Below are 6469 nucleotides of genomic sequence, written 5' to 3'. Positions count from 1 at the left end.
CCTACATTGGCTACCTCCTTGCAGGCAGAGGACACATGCACGTCAGTCATGCTATGCATAGTTCCTGGGCTGAGAGGAAGGTCACCCCACACTACATGCAGAAGTGCCAGTGAGCTGGAACATGGACCGGAGGGGTATACTGGTAACCAGCATGTGACTAGGGTGCAAAAGTGGTGATGTGGACAGTCCCCGTCTGCTCCACATGTCCACCATCCAGCAGAGTAGACATGCATCAGGGAAGCATTGCATTACTCGCACATCATAACCATGTACACGTGACATGTAGTGGCAGTCATGCACAACACATCACACAAGTAAAACACACACGTCCCCGACAAACACGCATCAACACTCACTGGACTGGGCATCAAAGTCCGGCATCTCTCCCACTCCATCGACCAATTCAGATGGTATGAACTCCGCAACGAGTGACTCATGCGGTGCAGGCCCACCGACAGTCACCAGAGTCAAGTTGTAATTTGAGGCACGCTTAGCCTTAGCGCTGCGTTTGAGGTCATTCCAACGCTTTTTGCACTCTTGCGCCGTGCGCACCTCATGGCCGAATGCACTCACATGTTCCGCAACTTGCTTCCAGTGGGTATCACAGTGGGCAGCCGTAGTCTGACAATTAGCACCCACTAGCATGTCACGGCTGTGTTTCCGCATGTAGCCCACGAGGAAGTCCAGTTCCTGTTTGCAGAAAGGCTTCTTCCTCGACGTGCAGGAGGTCGTGGTTGTGTGTGGGGTCCCAGCCTGTGCTGCAGGTGCAACCTTCCTCCTCTTGGATTGTGGCGCAGACGCTGGCTGGCTGATGCCGCCCTGATCAGTATGGCCAGTGGGTTTGGTGGATTGAGCCAAGGGAGTGGCAGGTGGAGGGACGACCAAAGGCCTGACTTGTGTCAGTGGCAGCTGGGTGTCCTCTAATGGACCCTGCGCAGCAACATCTGCTGTGGCAGGGTCATTGACCGCAACTGTCCTGGTTGGCATACTCACAACCGGGGTGTTGTTGGGAGCATCTGCCCCTGCACTTGCCAACACCCGGCTGTTCGGGGCAGCAGATGACATAACTGCCCCAGGGACACATGTCTTGGTCAGGGCAGCCCTGCGTGTCCCTACGGTTTCCCTCCTGGCCTGTTGGAAATCTTCCAAGTGCTCTTCAATCGCCAACACAGCCTGCGCTGGCAGACCCTGAGCCTGGGTGGTGGTGTCCACAGCTCCACCTGCAGCTACCACTACCCTTGGGCCCGTGGCAGTCGATGAAACAGACTGCCGGGTCACACGGGCGCCAGTGCCAGATGCAGAAGCTGCATCTCCCGGAACCACAGGGGGTGGTGGCATGATGCACCGACACATGGCACAACTTTGTGCTCAAGTGGCGCACCCCTGCCTCTTCCCCCTCTGCGGCCACCCTGGACACCCTGGAGTCCCCCGACTCCCTGGTCACCCCGGCCACATCCCTGACCACGCCTGCCACGAGGAGTACGCCCAGCTGAGGCGCCCCTCACCTTTGGTGGCCTCCCAACCATGGCACAGATGGAATAGTGCCGGCACAGATGGAGTAGTGCCAATGGGAGGTGTACACCACAATTGATCTGGGCAATTGGGGTGAAGGGGGTGGGATGCAAGATGTTAACAGCCCCCCTGCACCTGCAAGGCTGTATGTGACCCCGGTGATGTAGTGACGGGTCACGCTATGCTCAGGCACCCCAAAACTGCAGTAAAACCCTGCACGCAACCCTGCAGCCTACGTGCGTGGAATCAACCTCCCGCAGTACGCGGTGGCACCCAGTAACACGAAAAACGTGTGCGCATGGGACACGCAGGCTACTATACCTCAAAAACGGGTGCGATACACAGGGGCACCCGCAGTGGGAAAAATAGTGTGCACGACTCACCGTCTGACTAGCGCTATGCAGAAAAACACGCGTAGCCAATACCCCCGCCAAAAGAAGAGATACGTCCTCGATCGCTGTGAAGATGTGATGGCGCGCGAAACAACAGAAGCAGCTACACACGTCAGTCTCCACGAAAAGCACATACAGCGAACTGCTGGCCCTGCTCACCTTTAACCCGTGCTGAGGGAAACGCCCGCGTGCATCATGTCACTTACGTGTAGGCCCTTTCCTCGGATTCCACGCATTCACACGCGGACGTGCAGTTTTTCACGTGTGCTGAACCACTATGCCCACATCACGAAGGAAATGCTCGCGCGCGCGTAACATCAGAGAAGCGCTTACGCACTAAGGGCCTTTGGTCCAATGAAAACACATACGTGTGCTGACGCGCTTACGCGCTAAGGGCCTTTCCTCCAATTACACACTGACATGCAATTGTTTCACGTGCCAAATCACTCCGTATCAAGCTGGCCACGCGAAAACACATGGAAGACCACGCTCCTGCCCAGAAGGCCGAATTACTGCCCCCCCAGAGTCCCAAGCACGCTCCCACCTGCAATCTGCTACTGCCTGACTGCCTGCTGCCCACGTGCCCTGCTATTTGGTGCCTGCACGTCCGCCAGGGTTCCAGTTGCTGTGTCCACCCCTGCTGGAACAGAAGACTCCCGACTGGGATACCATCGCTCCACAGCCCAGCCCCAGGACCCAGTTGCCTACCCACACCTGCCTCGGGGGTCGCCATGTCGGGGCAAACACCATCTGAGACCACTGGCGACCCCCAGCCAGAGAGGCAGAGGGCCACCAGCTTCAGTGTGAAGGAAGTTGGTGTCCTGGTGGAGCATGTCCTGGGGCATTATGATGCCCTCTTCGGAACATCCCGTGCCAACAAGGAAGGATGGGAGAGGATCTGGGACGACGTAGTGGTTGCCATCAACGCGGGGGGGTGGCAGCCCGCGACATCAAGCACGTCAAGAAGCGCTGGGAGGACTTCAGGTCCAGGACCCTCCACAAGGCCCGGCGCCTCATGGAGGGGGGCCGGATCAGCATGAGTGACATCCAGATGAGGGTCCTGGAACATGTATGCCCAGCGCTCCATGCCCAGATCCTTCAGAGGAAGACACGTCTGGAGTTGAGCGGTAAGTGGCCAAGCATTGGTGTGCGAGACAGGGCATGTTGCAGTGTGCTGGTAGTCTGAAACTTGCCTGTATGTGTGACATGGGCCATGTATGGATGTGTGTGTGCAGGGACATCATGGTCATGCATGTGAGACCAGTAATGTGCGAACCACATGGTTGGTGCATGAGTTCCAATGCTACATGGGGAGCTGTATGACAAATGCACACATGAAAGCATGCCAGTGTCTGTTCTTGCACATGGTGGGGGTGTGAGGGATGGGTGCTGCTGTCATGTACATGTATGGTGCATATGTGTGTGTGTCTGAGAAGTGTGTCTGTGACTTCGATACACCATGGATTCATGACACATGTCCGTGATGATGTGTAGATTCACTCATGCAGTACGGTCACCGTTGTATGCACTGTGTCTGTCCACTGTGTCTGTGGTGTACAAGGCATGATGCACGACCCTCCGGTGATGTGTGTGCATGGGATCAGTGTGAGCCAGGATGCATGTGAGTTTGAAGGCAACATTTTGATTAATAGTGGCCCTTGTACATGGATGCTGATGTTGATTGCAGGTGCCATGCCTGTTTATGCATGTGTGTTGAGTGCATTCACCCATGTGTTGTGGAGGGACAGGATGGAAGTGACGTTAGACAATGCCACTCATGTGTTATTGCTTCCTGTCTAGGGGAATATTGTACTGTACCCTGATGCTTGTGTTCTATATCTCCCTCTACGCAGCGTCAAGTGAAGAAGAGGGCAGAGACGGTGCTGTGGAGCCAAGCGGCGGGGATGCCTCCACTGGGTGGCGACGCAAGGCCCAGCCACCCTCCCAGGACTTGCCATCATCCGGGAGCGAGGGGGTTGGTGCCGCGTCTGCCACTACGGCTGTGGCGGAAGGGCCGGGTGAGCCCCCACAGGGGCTTGCAATGGCGGAAGACGGTACAGAGACATCCAGGTTGGTGGTCTCCGCAGAAGAGGAGGAGCCCGCTACTGAGCCGCACATGGGGCCTGGTGGGGGTAGTACCACTGGAGCAAGTGGTGCAGTCCAGGGCCAGGGTCAGGAGGCAGCACAGGTCACCGCGGAGGGGCCTGTGCATGTCCCTGTCCTTAACCCTGTGACTGCACCAGTATGCACCAGCAGGGAGGCCCCGTCCCAGGCCCGTCCGCAGGTAGGGGAGAGTTCCATGTCGTCTGCCTCTCCACTACCTGCGGACGAGGGGTCCCATGAACGTATGGGCTCCGTCCTGATTGGTGTCGCGTTGCGCACGCGTGACATTCGTGATGACGTGTGTTCTTCCTGAGCAGAGAACACACGCCATCACGATGAGCAGCGTCGCGACGTGGCACTGTTGGGAGGGGCCCTGGTTGGTGGGTTCCTACATGTGACGCGCACTCGGGCGGACCTCTCCTCCTCTGTGGAGACTAGGCGCCAGTCGTTCTCCATGCCCGCTTCCGGCCCAGATTCCACCAGGGCCCCCTGTGGACCTGGCCTGACCAACACAGCCAGCTTGGTGGAGATCCCATGCCTGCCACAGTCGGGAGTCGGCGGTCCAGCAGGGGTGGACACCACAACTGGAGACCAGCTGATGGAGGATGTGCAGGCATCATCGGACAGGGCACATGGACAGCAGCAGCAGGAGCAGGCTCTAGGTGGGAGCAATGATGGCTCGGGGCCTTCGACATCAGGGAGGCAGGCATCGGCCAGAGGGCAGGAGGACCCTGGAATGGATGTGTCTTCTGTGTGGCTGCGGTTGGGCCAGCGTATAGGTACGGAGCGGCGGCGGGTGGAAGAGGCGCAGCTCACCATGGTCAGGGCAGAGTTCTCCATGCGTTGGGCGTTGAGGCGGGCAGAGTGCCTCGAGGCGACTCACATGAGAGTTGGACCAGGCCATGAGTGCCTCCCTGCGAGACCTCGGGCCAGGACAGAGGCCCGCCTCGAGCAAATAGACATGGAGTTCGATGATGCCCTGGCCGAAAACATCAATGAGTGAGCCGCAGGACGTGCCCATCGCCATTGTAAATAGTTTATAGTGTTAGGTTTCCTTTTATTTTTTTATTTTGGGACTTTTGGACTATGCCCCACACTTTTGTAAATAGTTTTTTTGTTAGGTAGGTTATTAGATAGGTTTCATTTTTTTCGTTGGGCTCATGGACCCTTGAAAATTGTATTGTACATAGTTGGACGTTGGATTTATTTGGACATTTTAATTTCATTTCAACATGGATCAATGGATTTACCTTTTTGCGTTTCATTTGGATTTGGTTTGGTGGACAGAGAGGTTTGGCCATTTTTCTTTTGGACTTGGATTTGTTTGAGAATTTTTTCTTTTTATTTGGACATGCATTTCATTTCATGTTTGCCATTATTTTATGCTTTAAGTACTTTCAATTGGTTTTCATGTTAATACATTTTGATCTTTTACTTCAATGTGTGGGATTCACTCATTGGATTCATGCATGTTGACATGTGGGTTTACTCAATCAATGGCAACCTGTGTGTGTGTGTGTGTGACGGACATGTGTTGATGTACATAGTTGACTTTTGGTTTGTGTCATGAGATGGGCATGTCACTGCTGGGTGGGTGAGTGGGTGGGGGGACATGAGTGGGACATGAGTGGGGGCCTGCTGGCAGGTGCCCCTCACTGCTGGGGGTAGGGGGTGCAGGGGGACATGAGTGGGGGCCTGCTGGCAGGTGCCCCTCACTGCTTGGGGGTGGGGGTGCAGGGGGACATGGGTGGGGGCCTGCTGGCAGGTGCCCCTCACTGCTGGGGGTTGGGGGTGCAGGGGGACATGAGTGGGGGCCTTCTGGCAGGTGCCCCTCACTGCTGAGGGTTGGGGGTGCAGGGGGACATGAGTGGGGGCCTGCTGGCAGGTGCCCCTCACTGCTGGGGGGTGGAGGTGCAGGGGGACATGAGTGGGGGCCTGCTGGCAGGTGCCCCTCACTGCTGGGGGTTGAGGGTGCAGGGGGACATGAGTGGGGGCCTGCTGGCAGGTGCCCCTCACTGCTGAGGGGTGGGGGTGCAGGGGGACATGAGTGGGGGCCTGCTGGCAGGTGCCCCTCACTGCTGGGGGGTGGGGGTGCAGGGGGACATGTGTGGGACATAAGTGGGGGCTTGGTGGCTGGTGCCCCTCACTGCTGGGGGTGGGGGTGCTGGGGGACATGAGTGGGACATGAGTGGGGGCCTGCTGGCAGGTGCCCCTCACTGCTGGGGGGTGGGGGTGCTGGGGGACATGTGTGGGACATGAGTTGGGGCCTGCTGGCAGGTGCCCCTCACTGCTGGGGGGTGGGGGTGCTGGGGGACATGTGTGAGACATGAGTGGGGGCCTGCTGGCAGGTGCCCCTCACTGCTGGAGGGTGGGGGGGGCTGGGGGACATGAGTGGGGGCCTGCTGGCAGGTTCCCCTCACTGCTGGGGGGTGGGGGTGCTGGGGGACATGGGTGGGGGCCTG

Source organism: Ambystoma mexicanum, chromosome 7q (assembly GCF_040938575.1).
Source record: "Ambystoma mexicanum isolate Mex_15411 chromosome 7q, UKY_AmexF1_1, whole genome shotgun sequence".
Lineage (NCBI taxonomy): Eukaryota > Metazoa > Chordata > Amphibia > Caudata > Ambystomatidae > Ambystoma > Ambystoma mexicanum.
The sequence above is the reverse complement of the archived record's forward strand: the minus strand, read 5'-3'. Positions refer to the sequence as shown.